Raw genomic sequence first — 16,385 nt, forward strand, 5'->3', positions numbered from 1 at the left:
ATTTTTTCAAGTGTTTCTCACCTCTTTGGTATTCCTCAGTTGAGATTTCTTTGTTTAGCTCTGAACCCCATTTTTAATGGAGTTATTTGACTTTCTGGAGTTCAGCTTCTTGAGCTCTTTGTATATATTGAATATTAGTCTCCTATAACATTTACGATTGGTAAAAACTCTTTCCCAATCGATTGGAGGCCTTTTTGTCTTATTGACAATATCTCTTGCATTACAGAAGCTTTTCAATTTTATGAAGTCCCATTTGGTGATTATTGATCTTAAAGCACAGGCCATTGCGGTTCTGTTTAGGAAAATTTCCCCTGTGCCCATATCTTTGAGGTTTCCCCCATTTTCTCCTCTGTAAAGTTCAGTGTCTCTGCTTTTATGTGGAGTTCTTTGATCAACTTAGACTTGAGCTTTGTACAAGGAGATAAGAATGGATCAATTCTCATTCTTCTACATGATAACTGCCAGTTGTGCCAGCACAATTTGTTGAAAATGCTGTCTTTTTTACACTGGAATGTTTTAGCTTTCTTGTCAAAGATCAAGTAACGATAGGTGTTTGGGTTCATTTCTGGGTCTTCAATTCTATTCCATTGATCTACCTGTCTGTCACTGTACAAGTACCATGCAGTTTTTATCACAATTGGCCTGTAGTACAGCTTGAGGTCAGACATGGTGATTCCTCCAGAGGTTCTTTTATTGTTGAGAATAGTTTTTGCTACCCTAGGTTTTTTTGTTATTCCAGATGAATTTGCAATTACCCTTTTTAACTCAGTGAAGAGTTGAGTTGGAATTTTGATGGGGATTGCATTGAATCTGTAGATTGCTTTTGGCAAGATAGCCATTTTCACTATATTGATCCTGCCAATCCATGAGCATGGGAGATCTTTCCATCTTCAGAGATGTCCTTCAATTTCTTTCATCAGAGACTTGAAGTTCTTGTCATACAGATCTTTCACTTCCTTACTTAGATGCACACCAATGTATTTTATATTTTTTGTGACTATTGTGAAGGGTGTAGTTTCCCTAATTACTTTTTCATCCTGTTTATCCATTGCATAGAGAAAGGCCACTGACTTGTTTGAGTTAATTTTATATCCAGCTACTGTACTGAAGCTGTTTATCAGGTTTAGGAGTTCTCTGGTGGAATTTTTAGGGTCACTTATATATACTACGATATCATCTGCAAATAGTGATATTTTGACTTCTTCCTTTCCAATTTGTATCCCCTTGATCTCCTTTTGTTTTCAAATTGCTCTGGCTAGGACTTCAAGTACTATATTGAATAGGTAGGGAGAAAGTAGGCAGCCTTGTCTAGTCCCTGATTTTAGTGGAATTGCTTCTAGCTTCTCACCATTTACTTTGATGTTGGCTACTGGTTTGCTGTATATTGCCTTTATCATGTTTAGGTATGGGCCTTGAATTCCTGATCTTTCCATGACTTTTATCATGAATGGGTTTTGAATTTTGTCAAATGCTTTCTCAGCAACTAATAAGATGTTCATGTGATTTTGTCTTTGAGTTTGTTTAATTAGTGGATTATGTTGATGGATTTCTATATATTAAACCATCCCTATATCCCCAGGATAAATCCTTCTTGGTCATGATGGATGATAATTTCGATGTTTTCTTGGATTCCGTTTGCGAGGATTTTATTGAGTATTTTTGCATCGATATTCATAAGGTAAATTGGTCTGATTTACTCTTTCTTTGCTGGATCTTTTTGTGGTTTAGGTACTAGAGTAATTGTAGCTTCATAAAATGAATTGGGTATAGTACTTTCTGTTTCTATTTTGTGGAATAGTTTGAGGAGAGTTGGAATTAGGTCTTCTTTGCAGGTCTGATAGAAGTTTGCACTAAACTCATCTGGTCCTGGGCTGTTTTGGTTGGGAGACTATTATTAATGACTGCTTCTATTTCTTTAGGGGAAATGGGACTATTAAGATTATTAATCTGATCCTGGTATCTGTCTAGAAAGTTGTCCACTTCATCCAGTTTTTCTAGTTTTGTTGAGTATAGCCTTTTGTAGTAGGATCTGATGATGCTTTGGGTTTCTTCAGGATCTGTTGTTATGTCTCCCTTTTCATTTCTGATTTTGATAATTAGGATACTCTCCCTGTGCCCTCTAGTTAGTCTGGCTAAGGGTGTATCTATCTTGTTGATTTTCTCAAAGAACCAGCACCTCATTTGGTTGATTCTCTGAATAGTTCTTTTTGTTTCCACTTGGTTGATTACAGCCCTAAGTTTGATTATTTCCTGCTGTCTACTCCTCTTGGTGAATTTGCTTCCTTTCGTTCTAGTGCTTCTTGGTGTGCTTTCAGACTGCTAGTGTATGCTCTCTTTAGTTTCTTTTTGGAGGCACTCAGGGCTATGCGTTTTTCTCTTAGGACTGCGTTCATTGTGTCCCATAAGTTGGGTATGTTGTTGCTTCGTTTTCATTAAATTCTAAATAGTCTTTAATTTCTTTCTTTATTTCTTCCTTGACCAAGGTATCATTAAGGTATCAACTGACCTCATCTCACTCCACACCACCCCATCCAATCAGAATCACACATGCTCCAGGAATGAACTCAGGTAGGTCACAGATAGGCTGACAGATCAGGATCATGAGGAATAGTCCAGCCTGGCAGGCAGCCTACACATGCAGTTCTACTGCACATGTTCTGGCAAGGCATTAAACATGTGGGATTCCCGGGGACAGGCAATGGGCCAGGGCTCCCATCTTGGCTCATGCGGCCGCACCCGCTTTCCACATCTGATCTTGATGACAAAGTAGAAGGAAGGGATCATCCAGTCAAAGAAAACTATAAAAAAATTCAACCATAAAATGTCCATGAAATCTGCAACACCAGAAAAAGACCAAACACATAAATAATAGGTATAGAAAGAGATGAGAAGATTTTCAACAAAATTACAAAAGAAATTTCCCAGATTTAAAGAAAAGTATGCCTTTCAATGTTCTTGAAGCAGGTAGGACATCAGACAGGAACAGAAAAGAAACTCCTATGACACCTAAAAATCAATACAATAAGTTGACAGATGCAGAAAGGATATTGAAAAATATAAGGGTAAAAAACCTAGTCATAAATAATGACAGGTTTGTTAGAGTAACACCAGCTTTTCAATGGAATATCTGAAATCTAGAAGTGCTTGGCCTACAAACTCTGAAAGAACAGATGTTCCATACCAGACAACTATTTCTTGAAAAATCACTAGTCATACTTGGAGAAGAAAATAAAAAATGTCTATGATAAAACAAACTTAAGTAAGTCAGAGCTACAGAGGATATCAGAAGGATTATTTCAAAATGAGAGGGAGATTAACCACACACCATTGGACACAAGGAATAAATAATATGAAAACAGTTAACTGAAGTTGGTCTAAGAAAACATACTACTATAACACCATAATAGGAATTAATAAGCAATATTCAATAATAACAACAACATTGTCTGTCTCTATTCCCCAATACAGCATATAGACAAATGGACTGGACTAGAAAACAGGATCTATATTTCTGTTTCTACCAAGAGACAAATTTTACTACTGAGGAAGTATACCATTTTAGGAAAAAAATACAGAAAACGTAATTCTAAATAAATGCAACTAAGAAACAAGTAGGTATAGTTTTTCAAACAGCTGGGAAAAAAACTCCAAATCTAGTCAGAAGAGATAGGAAAGCTTAATACATACTCATTAAATGAAATATCCTACAAAAGTAATTTCAATTTTAACATTTATACACCTAAGCCAGGAGCACCCAATTTCATATAAAAACCACTACAAGGCATAAAACCACATATGGACTCTAACACAGAGACAGTGGGTGATGACAATACTCCATTCTCACAATAGGCAGGTTATCTAAATAAAAGCTATGTAGAGAAACTTTGGAGTTAAATAATGTCATAAACCAAATGAACCTCACAGACATGTAAAGAACATGCCACCCAACCACTGAAGAATACAGTTCTCAAATTGACTTCATTTTGAATTTTTGGGATTGATCATTCTATGTTTGGGAGCTCACCTGTTCATTCCATGGTATGTAAACTCATATATTTGTCCTCCTACTAAGACATGCTAATACTCCTCTTTTCTATCATAGGCCAATTTAAACTGCATACAATATCTCCAGACATTGTTACACATCTTGAGGGAAATGAAATTCTATTAGATCCAGCAATTCAAGAGTATATTGTATGTTTGCTTCCCGGAACAATGATTGAAAAATACCTCTCAGGTTCACCTGGCTTTACTTCTCCAAGTAAGGCCTCAGTAAATGCCTGGTCACTCCAGATAGGGCAATGATGGCACCTAAAGAAGTAAAATATTCAAACCAGCTTTGTAAGTGATGCAGTGTCTAGATTCCATTACAGGAACTTGGATGAAGATTACTTATAAAGGAATAGTTGAGCCAGAGACACTGGTATGTCTTGGAGTTTCTTGATGAAGACCATCAAGAACTTAGCTGTTCACTCTGGGATGCTGTTTCACTACATTTCTTTATTCCTTTTTATTATGAGTATAGCATACCACTTCAAGCTCATACCCCTCTAGGGTCAGAAGGAAGCAATGTACCAAATCAAGATGGGACTATATTGATGTTTCCCTTTCAAAGTGTGTTAACATCTTCATTACTATGATAACTAACCATGTATCTACATTGCTTAACTTATGTCACAGCCATGACTACAGTTCAAATTATACTGTAAACAAGTGCCTCTTCTCATGTAGCTTTGTTCCAGAGCCCTGACTAAGGTTGGTGACAGAATAAAGAGAGGATGGTGATACTGAAGAAAAAACAGACACATATGAGAAAATTTGTAGTCACATGGGATGTACATAATCTGATGAAATGGTACCAGCTACTGAAACTGCCAGGAACCTCGTTGTTTTTATTAGGTACAGCATAAGGGCAGCAGGAGGGTAGGAATTAGCTGTTCTAGATAGATGTTGTCTGTTGATAAGCAGGTTCATCCTGTAAATATATGGCTGGAGGAAGCTGGACTTGCTAGTTTTTGTACAAACTGGTAAATTGTTAATAAACTCTAGTACTTGGACCAAAGGAAGACTGTTTTGCCAGTTCAAATCCTAAACTGTATGGGAAAGTTTATCTATTTCTTTGGGGTCTGAGGAATTGGGTTCTTAACCTATTTTGAAATGCATTGAATCTTGGGTCAGATAATTATTTTATTTCATTGTTTTCTGAGCATTTGAACATGAGACTATAGTAACAACCAAGAAGTCCGATGTTTATTAACCTTTATGAGTCTTTGGCAATCAATGTCCATGGAATATATTTAAATGTTTGCTGCTACATAGAGTTACATTAGAGCAGTAATATAGGGTTCAAATACAGTTGTACAGGAGGCTCTTTGATAGGGTAGCCATATTCTTTAGCCAAGAAACAGCAAATGTATTCTCTTCCTTCTTATGTTATGCCCATCTCATTGATTTAAGTCTAGCATTCAATAACCAATATATGTTGTGTCAGCACAATTAGCCACAAATATAATAGAAACATATTTGGTTGAAACTATAATACATTTATTATAAATAGATTAGTTTATATATGAAGCTTATCTAGGTAACACTCCTTATAGATAGCTCACAATAGTAGTCACCTATCACTATGAGACCTTCTCCTTTAGTCTCAGTGAATATATTTTTTATATATCAAGCAAATAGAACACTAGACATCTCTGCAACCAATCTGCTGGTAACAGTGTGCATTACAATTGGTGGCCAATGTGGTCTAACTCTTGTAGAGTTATGAACCAGGTTACTTACAAATATAACTTGGCCTTTGGATTTTTTGATAACCTTGTGGGTTTTGCTTGCCCTTATTCCAACCATGACAGGTATTTACTTTAGATTCTTACCTGGTATCTATCTATCTATCTATCTATCTATCTATCTATCTATCTATCTTTTCTTTTCTTTTCTTTTCTTTTCTTTTCTTTTCTTTTCTTTTCTTTTCTTTTCTTTTCTTTTCTCTTCTTTTCTTTTCTGTTCTTTTCTTTTCTTTCCCTTTTCTTTCCTTTCCCTTTTCTTTCCTTTCCTTCTTTTCTTTTCTTTTCTTTTCTTTTCTTTTCTTTTCTTTTCTTTTCTTTTCTTTTCTTCTCTTCTCTTCTCTTCTCTTCTCTTCTCTTCTCTTCTCTTCTCTTCTCTTCCTTCCCTTCCCTTCCCTTCCCTTCCCTTCCCTTCCCTTCCCTTCCCTTCCCTTCCCTTCCCTTCCCTTCCCTTCCCTTCCCTTCCCTTCTTTCCCTCCCTTCCCTTCCCTTCCCTTCCCTTCCCTTCCCTTCCCTTCCCTTCCCTTCCCTTCCCTTCCCTTCCCTTCCCTTCCCTTCCCTTCCCTTCCCTTCCCTTCCCTTCCCTTCCCTTCCCTTCCCTTCCCTTCCCTTCCCTTCCCTTCCCTTCCCTTCCCTTCCCTTCCCTTCCTTTCTTCCCTTCCCTTCCCTTCTTCCCTTCCCTTCCCTTCCCTTCTTCCCTTCCCTTCCCTTGCTTTGCTTTTTTCTTTTTGTAGATGTTTTCCCAAATCTATAGCCCATTACCTACTACTGTTACACAACACAACCCTTTATATATGGTCATCAGACTTATTAATTGTAATGGAAACAGGTATCTTCTGGAATCCTTAAAAAAATACAGCAAAAAAAAATATGACCTTCCAACAAGCAATTAAAAAAATCTCACTGCTTCTTATACTTATGTCCTCCAAAGAACAATGTTATATATAACACTGCTATGGTTAGCTCTAGGTTATAGTTAACATGCTCCCCCAACTTGGTATGATCTAGAATCACCTAAGACACTATGATTAAAGTAGGAGAATCAGGGAGGCTATCTCTCAAGCCTGCCTCATAATTTGGTACCATTGTACATGGGGCAGTAGCTTTGTAAACATAAAAGAAGCAATACTCAAGGGCTCCTTGAGGTTTGAATCAAAATTCCAAGGATCCCTCAAGGCTAGGAATAGTATATCATGTTTTGTGTCCTTGCAAAGAAGCCCCGCAAAATCTGTATGAAGTATGAATGGCACAGCTTAATGTCAGTAGAGGTCTATGACATTAAATTGTCCATGCAAGAAAGCTTTAGACATTAAGTGGAAATAACCAATGAGAGAGGCTCTCTGAGCTGCGGGCATCATAGGCAGAGGGGGTTTGCAAAGCTAACTCCATATAGCCAAGGTGATTCCATCATGAATTCCAAATGCCTAACACAAGGCTTCAGGATATGTTCTTTGCTTTTGAAAGGCTTTTAGTATTTCTTTAGCAGTAACATTCTCGATGTGCCACATTCCTCCCATTTGGAATAGGAATGACCCTTGCAATCTTGCGTATTGAAACTGTGAACAGTGTGTTAATTTTACAGGATCTCACAGTTAAGAGATTGTTTTGGCTTTCAGAAGAAATGGTAGATTTATGGATAGTGTTGTGACAGTGAAAGGCTGTAGAGACTCATAGACTCAATGCATATTGTCTTACAATGACTTTATGAGCTTATGGGAAAATGAGGATAACTTTATGGCTTCAAATTGTATGGTTTTGAGTAACATTGACAGGGTTAAGATTTGTGATGGTCAATACGTTTGGCAATTTTATATGATCTAAAATGATCGAAAAGACAAATGTGTACATGTCAATGAGGAAATTTTATACCTGGATGCTATCGAGGGGAAGGCCCTCTGTAAATGTGAACAGCACTCATCCAACTGAGTGAATGAAAAAGACAGAATCACTGGAGCAATGGAATTTCTTTCTCTCTGCTTCCTGACAATGGAAGCTGTGTGTATAGATGTGTCACCTCAGTTGCTTTCCTGAACTGTATCTCTGTGCAGTAACCTGTAATAAACTCTTTCTCTCTACAGATAGTTTTTAGTCAGGTATTTGACCATAACTGTGATGAATGCAGTCTGTAAAACTGAGAGACATCCACAGAATTGCTAACAAGCCTTAATGGAGGTATCCCCCATTATTTGGACTGCCCAGTGCTCAGTGTGGGACTAGACACCTTCTAATCTTCAGAATTTTGTCTTATCACTTGGCTCCAGTGTATCTGACTGTCTCCAGGCTGGCCCTGTGGCCACATCCTGTTTACGTCAATACCTCTCTGATGTAAGAGCACAGGGCTGTGGGAACATTGTTCATAACCCAAAGGCTATTTTCTCATGATCACTGATGTTTAATTCAATTTTATGTGCCAAAGCAATACTCTCAATACTCTGGTATGCCCCAGATCTCCCAATATGCATATATCATAATCTTAAGGCTTTTTATTCCAACTTAAAATTAACATGTATAGTGTCTTTGGTAGGCATAATAACATTACCTTCATATAAATGCATTTCAACTTAATATCTCTTATCATATCTATACCCTCTTGTTCCCTGTCTCTGATGAATTTTGATCTTATCATGAATCAATGCTTAATTAGCAATTGGCAGCAACATTTGCTCAAATTGAAGCATTCAGTATATTTTTCCAGCATAATAATTATATTGATTACTTGGGAATTTCCATGCTTACTTCCTTGTTCTTCCAGGTCTGACTCCTAGACCTTGTGACCTTCCACCCAAGAAGAAGAAAAAGAAGCAGGCAGAGTAAGAGGAGGGGGGAGGAAGGGGAGTAAAATAAAGAGGAAGAGTCCCATGTTCTCACTTGAGTATGGTCAATCCCACAGTAGCCAGCCACTTAAAAAACCTAAGTCCCTGCCAGAAGACATCAATTGTGAAAAGTTATAGTTCAGCATGCATATCATAATATTTAGGTGTTTTCTTTGATGTCTTCCTGTCCAAGCTATTACATTTTGGGGGCGGGGGGGGGGAGGAATGGTCACAGAACCCTTTTTCACTCTTTCTTGACTGTGAGTCTGCAGCCATTGATATGACTACAAAAGTAGCTTCTATATTTTTATAGAATAAAAACATTCAAAATGTAACAGTTGGTGTCTAGACAGCAGTAGGATCACTGGTCTTCTTCAGTGAACTGGCCACTGAACATTACAGTACCCTGAGGCTTTCAGATATGCATAAGTGTCACTTTTACCCCATCTCAAGTTTTCTTTAGATATTCTGCTTTGGAGGAATCCTACATAACCTGAAAGTCCTCTTTCTGCTATCTTATTCAGTTTTCCTTTACTTGTACCATACCAAATACTTTCTAAGCCATATTCACAGTGCAGTCCCTGTTACTCAGATTCTCTTATGTCTCTTCCACTTCTGTGCTATAGCCAAGGCAGGATCAGAGAGGTTCTAATGAGAAACACAATGTTTCTCCCTGCACCTCTCATACTATTATCATGCATATACTCACACAATTGTTGTCTTTACCAGGCACAGATAAATTGAGAGCTGATGACTATTTCTAAACAAATATATAATAACATTACACTATTAACTATGCCAAGAATAGACTAGCAAAAAGAAACCTTATTTGGTAGAAATTTAACTAAAATTATTGATTGAGGAATAAATAGCACATAGATTATTTTAATACTATTTTACACAGTATTATAATTACAATAGAGAACTTTAAACTTTATCTACATCACAAAAAACAAGGTTATTCCAAATGACTCTAAACTATTGTTTCTAAAATGTACTCATTTAGAATTGACTCGCAGGGCAGGGCAGTGGTGGTGCACGTCTTTAATCTCAGCACCTGGGAGGCAGAGGCAGGCATATTTCTGAGTTTGAGGCCAGCCTGAACTACAGAGTGAGTTCCAGGACAGCCAGGGCTACACAGAGAAACACTGTCTCAAAAAAAAAAAAAGAAAGAAAGAAAAAGAAAAGAAAAGAAAAGAAAAGAAAAGAAAAGAAAAGAAAAGAAAAGAAAAGAATTGACTCACAATCTGAAAAACTTTAGGCAAAAATATATTGGTCAGGAAAGTAATTATATTGAGCGCTGTATAAAGGTAAATGTAGCCCTTCCAGTTGGTGCCAGCTCTGGGTCACCTTGGGCACTAACTCAGTGGACAGTCAGTCCCATGGTCCCCAGAGGACTCTCCACATGATCTTGGGATCACTGGTGAGTGAAACACAACATCTGTTACAAACCAATTGTGACTGGCCTGTAACAACAGGAGCAAGGACACCGATGCCACGCCTGACCAGCAGCTCAGGTTCCTTCTGATCAGTGCTGCTACACCATGGTTTCAACACACTAGACAGATCCACAGTCCTCAGAGGAGACACCACTTCCAGGCACTGTAACATGCCTAGGATCTTAGGATTCCAGGATCTCAGAATAACAGGAGCTTGGTCACAACAGGATCTCAGGGTCTCAGAGGAAGCTTGACTGCCAAGAGCTCTGACACACCCAGAATCTCAGGTTCACAGGAGCCCGGAATCACAGGATCCTAGAGAAAGATGGACTCAGAGGAATCCTGAATCAACTGGGATTATAGGAAGGACAGTCTCGAATCAGATATATTGAGGGCAGCAAGCACTTGAGATAATCAGATGGCAGGAGGAAAGCATAAGAACAGAAGCAACAGAAACCAAGGTTACTTGGCATCATCAGAAACAAACTCTCCCAACATAGCAAGTCCTGGATACACTATCACACCAGAAAAGCAGGACATGGATCTAAATTCACTTCTCATGATGATGATGGAGGATTTTAAGAAGGAAATACAGAAAAACACAGGTAAGCAGCTAAAAGACCTTAAAGAGGATAAAAAAATAATAATAATAATAAAAAAAAACCTTAGTAGGAAAACATTACCAAACAGGTGAAAGAATTGAATGAAACCATCCAGGATCTAAAAATGGAATTAGAAACAATAAAGAAATCACAAAGGTAGACAATTCTGGAGATAGAAATCCTAGGAAAGAAATCAGTAACCATAGATGTGAGGATCATCAACAGAATACAAGAGATGGAAGAGAGAATCTCAAGTACAGAATATTCCATAGAGAACATGGACACAACAATCAAAGAAAATGCAAAATGCAAAAAGATCCTAACCCAAAACATACAGGAAATCTAGGACACAGTGATAAGACCAAACCTAAGGATAATAGGTATAGATGAAAATGAAGATTTTCAACTTAAAGAGCCAGTAAATATCTTCAACAAAATTATAGAAGAAAACTTCCCTAACCTAAAGAAAGAGATGGCCATGAACATACAAGAAGCCTACAGAACTTGGAGGAGGTACCATGTGGCACTGAGAAGAATGTATATTCCTTTGTTTTAGGATAAAATGTTCTGTACATATCAATTAAATCCATTTATTTCATAACTTCTGTTAGTGTCCCTGTGTCTGTTTTGTTTCTGTTTCTAGGATCTGTCCATTGGTGAGAGTCGGGTGTTGAAGTCTCCCACTATTATTGTGTGAGGTACAATGTGTGCGTTGAGATTTACTAAAGTTTCCTTAATGTATGTTTCTACCCTTGTATTTGGAGCGTAGATATTCAGAATTGAGAGTTCATCTTGGTAGATTTTACCTTTTATGAGTATTAAGAGTCCCTCCTTTTCTTTTTCGACAACTTTGGGTTGGATATCAATTTTATTCAATATTAGAATGGCTACTACAGCTTGTTTCTTAGAACCATTTGCTTGGAAAATTGTTTTCCAGCCTTTCACCCTGAGGTAGTGTCTGTCCTTTTCCATGAGATGGGTTTGCTGTAAGCAACAAAATATTCGGTCCTGTTTGTGTAGCTAGTCTATTAGTCTATGTCTTTTTATTGGGGAATTGAGTCAATTGATGTTAAGAGAAATTAAAGAAAAGTAATTGTTGCTTCCTGTTATTTTTGTTGTTAAAGTTGGGATTCTTTTCTTGCGGCTGTCTTCTTTTAGGTTTGTTGAAGGATTACTTTTTTGCTTTTTCTATTGTGTAGTTTCTGTCCTTGTATTGGTGCTTTCCCTTTATTATCCTTTGAAGGGCTGGATTCGTGGAAAGATATTGTGTGAATTTGGTTTTATCATGGAATACTTTGTTTTCTCCATCTATGATAATTGAGAGATTCGCTGGGTATAGTACCATGGGCTGGCATTTGTGTTCTCTTAGTGTCTGTATAACATCTGTCCAGGCTCTTCTGACTTTCATAGTCTGGTGAAAAGTCTGGTGTAATTCTGATAGGCCTGCCTTTATATGTTACTTGACCTTTCGCCCTTACTACTTTTAATATTCTATCTTTATTTAGTGCATTTGTTGTTCTGATTATTATGTGTCGGGAGGAATTTATTTTCTGGTCCAGTCTATTTGGAGTTCTGTAGGCTTCTTATATGATCATGGGCATGTCTTTCTTTAGGTTTGGGAAGTTTTCTTCTATGATTTTGTTGAAGATATTTGCTGGCCCTTTAATTTGAAAATCTTCATTCTCATCAACTCCTATTATCCGTAGGTTTGGTCTTCTCATTTTGTCCTGGATTTCCTGGATGTTTTGAATTAGGATCCTTTTGCGATTTGTACTTTCTTTGATTGTTGTGCCGATGTTCTCTATGGAATCTTCTGCACCTGAGATTCTCTCTTCCATCTCTTGTATTCTGTTGCTGATGCTTGCATCTATGGTTCCAGATTTCATTCCTAGGGTTTCTATCTCCAGCGTTGCCTCACTTTGGGTTTTCTTTATTGTGTCTACTTCCCTTTTTAGGTCTACTATGGTTTTGTTCATTTCCATCACCTGTTTGGATGTGTTTTCCTGTTTTTTTTTTAAGGACTTCTACCTGTTTGGTTGTGTTTTCCTGTTTTTCTTTAAGGACTTGTAACTCTTTATCAGTGTTCTCCTGTGTTTCTTTAAGTGAGATATTAAAGTCCTTCTTTATGTCCTCTACCATCATCATGAGATATGCTTTTAAATCTGAATCTAGCTTTTCGGGTGTGTTGCGGTGCCCAACTGGGTGGGGTGGGAGTGCTGCATTCTGATGATTGTGAGTGGTCTTAGTTTCTGTTAGTAAGATTCTTACTTTTGACTTTTGCCATCTGGTAATCTCTGTCCCTCAGGTGATTATGTTAGCCTCTATCAGCAGACCTAAGAGAATAGCTCTCTCCTAAGTTTCAGTGGTCAGAGTATTCTCTGCAGGCAGGTTCTCCTCTTGCAGGGAAGGTGCCAGATATCTGGTGTTCAAACATGCACCCTGGCAGAAGTTGTGTTCCACTCACCAGAGGTCCTAAGATCCTGTGGAGTGTCCTCTGGGGTCCTAAGGGGTGTCTGCAGACTCCATGCCCAAGGTGCTCCAGTGCTGGTGCTGATGCTGGTGCAGACTGTAAGGGACTTGTGCCTCTGGTCAGGCCGGGTTTTCTGCTTCCCTAATTAATGCTGTCACAGGTCCTGCAGGTTTGGATTGGACCAGCAGTTGTGTTTCACTCACCAGATGTCCTAAGGTCCCATGGAGAGTCCTTTGGTGACTTGGGGGTGTCCGAATACTCTGTGCCCATGGTGTGTTGGTGCTGCTGCTGATTGAAAGGTGATTTTTAAGTTTTATTGCATTGTAGTCATGTACGATTCATGAGGTTATTTCAGTATTTCTGAATTTGTTAAGATGAATATTGTGTCCCAGAATTGTTCTGTTTTATAGAGGTTTCCATGTGTTGCTAAGCACAATGTATATTCTTAGGTGTATAGTTGAATATTCTGTAAATATCAGTTAAATTCATTTAATGTGTGATGTCATTTAATTCTCGTGCATATCTCCATTTTTTTTTTTTTTTTTTTTTTTTTGGTTTTTTGAGACAGGGTTTTTCTGTATAGCCCTGGCTGTCCTGGAAATCACTATGTAGACCAGGCTGGCCTCGAACTCAGAAATCTACCTGCCTCTGCCTCCCAAGTGCTAGGATTAAAGGCGTGTGTCACCACCACCCAGCATTATTTTTGTCCAGATGATAGATGACCTATATATTGGAGAAAGTGTGACTTGCAACCACCGAGTATCAGTGGCTACTGTTAGTCTATTTTCTTATTTCCAGCAGTATACTTTTGTGAAATTTGATGTTGGAGAATACAGAGTGTATAATTTTAGGATAGAAATACCTCTTGGGTAATAATTTCCCTGATTACAATAACATGCTCCTCTTTACCTTTTCTGATATTTTTTAGTTTAAAGTCTATTTTGTCAGGTATTAGGAGAGTGACTCATTTTCCCAGGTCTTGTTTGATTTGCATGCTTCTGTCCTTTCTTTCCCTTTAATTTCTACCTATCTTTATAGCTAAAATAGATTCATTGTGGACAACAGAAAGATGCATTTTGTATCTTGATTAATTCACTCAACCTGTCTCTTTTGACTGAATATTTGAGACCTAATCGTTGAAATTATGTTTGATGCATGTGTGCTGACTACAGTCATTTGTGTTCTTTTGTGTTCTCAGTGGGGCTTTGAGCTTTAGCTTCATATTTTTGCCACACTCTCTTGACTACAGTCATCTGCCTCTTTAGCTGAAAATGTTTCCTATATTTTCTTCAGCTTTATATTGTAGAATATAAATTTTAAGGCTATGTATAGCTTAGAACTTTTCATTCATACACATACACACACACACACACAATTTTGGTAGGCATATTAATCTAGTTTGGCCACAATTGTCTTTTAAGACTTGCATTTTCCAGGCTGTTCTGACTTTCAAAATTTCCACTAAACAGTTGTTATTATGATGAATTTTCTTTAGTGTGTAGCTTGCTATTTTTTTTTTCTCTTGAAGCAGTCAATACTTTTTGTTCTGCTTTAACAGTGATATAGCATAGACAATTTCTTTTCTGTTTTTGCCCATTTGGTGTACTATGTGCTTCTTGAATCTGTGTGGGTATGTCTTCTATTAATTTGTGTACTTTTTCTTCTATGATTTTATTGAAGATTTTGTCTATACCAGTGACCTAGGAATCTTCTCCCTCATCTATTTTGGTATTAAAAAGCTATTTATTTTATGTATGTGAGTGCTCTATCTGCCCAGACATAGGCATCAGATCCCATCATAGTTAGTTGTAAACCACCATGTGGTTACTGGGAACTGAATTAAGGAACTATGGAAGATCAGTCAGTGTTCCTAACTGCTAAGCCATCTCTCCAGCTCCTTATTCTTGTAATTTGAAGGTTCAGTCTTTTATTGGTATCCTATATTTTCTATATTGTTCTTTATTATATTCTTTTAAATTGTATATTGTTTGCTTAATTATTTCATATAAAGATAAAAAATGCTTCACACCTTTACATATCATCCTTGAGCAGGGATATGACAATCTTCTCTGAATTGTTCCCATTTTAGTCTATAGCTGCTGAAGCAAGTGCAAATTTGTGTGTTCTGTAAACTTAAAGGTTTTTTTGTTGTTGTTAATTTAGTAATTTTTCTTTAAAATTCTGTTTCCTAGGGTTCATCTGGGGAATTTTGAAATTGGTGAACCTGTCTATAGGACTGATAGATTTTGGGTTTGGGAAACCATCTTGATCTTTGATATTAATTTTTTAATGATTATGGCTATGCGTATTTGTTTTGTTAGTTCTGTGTCTGAGTAGAGAGGGTTAACACAGAGCACAGGGTGTCTGGGTCTCATTGGGTCTAAAGATTGGTGGAATGCAGGAGGTGTATCCTAGTGAAAGCCTGGAGTGTGGGTAATAATCTAGGGATTGAGACAATGCAAGTAGAACAGAACATGACTTGGTTTGTTGCTTCTGTCTCCGACCAGCAGAAAAGAGTGACAACACTACATTCTTCTCAAAGCAGTTTATTCAGGAACCTTTCAACATCATGCATGAATCTCTATCCAGAAATCAATCTCTCCAGAAAAAAAACAACAAATAACCCATCCCCAATCCTTACACTGGTTAGATTCTGGCAAAGGTTGTTTAGAATTTTTCTGGGCAGAGGGGTTGGCTATAGCATGGGAGCAGACTGTAGACTGTGGGCAAGTAAGGATGGCCTGACTAGTCTGGGGACTAGATATAGAACCCAGGCTAGATTTTCAGAATTGTGTGTGTGTGTTTGTGTGTGTGTGTGTGCACCAGGGAGACTGACCCTGCTAGACATTAGCAAAGTATTTCAGCATTCAGACTCTTGACATCAAAAATCTATGATTTTAAATTTCTTCTCTTGTACAATATAACCCTAACACAGAAATCCTTACTTCAGCCTTCCCAGAGTGCCTTATCTCTCTTCTCTTCCCCAGATGCACTGCTCCTCCATTTTCCTTTAGAAAAGGGCAGGCCTCCCAGGGTTACAAAATTGCATATGATATATCAAGATGCAATAAGACTTGGTACAAACCCTCTATCAAGATTGGACAAAGCTACCCAGAAGGAAGAAAGAGGTTGCAAGAATAGGCAAAAAAGTCTGAGACACCACCATTCTCCACTCTTGGGAACCCCACAAACACTAAACTAAACAACCACAATGATTATGTAGAGGATATAGCACAGACCCATGTAGGTTCTTTGATTGCCACTTCAGTCTC

The 16,385-nt window shown here is 37.7% G+C and overlaps 1 non-coding gene across 1 annotated transcript; it reads right to left on the minus strand.

Moving 5' to 3' along the window:
• Nucleotides 1-15,120: 15,120 nt before the first annotated feature.
• On the minus strand, nucleotides 15,121-15,223 carry LOC115029193 (U6 spliceosomal RNA). Its single transcript, XR_003834747.1, has one exon. It is a non-coding gene; the product is annotated as a U6 spliceosomal RNA (small nuclear RNA).
• Between the last annotated feature and the right edge of the window lie 1,162 nt (nucleotides 15,224-16,385).

This window comes from Mus caroli, unplaced genomic scaffold, assembly GCF_978045245.1.
Source record: "Mus caroli unplaced genomic scaffold, Mus_caroli_1 scaffold_15, whole genome shotgun sequence".
NCBI lineage: Eukaryota > Metazoa > Chordata > Mammalia > Rodentia > Muridae > Mus > Mus caroli.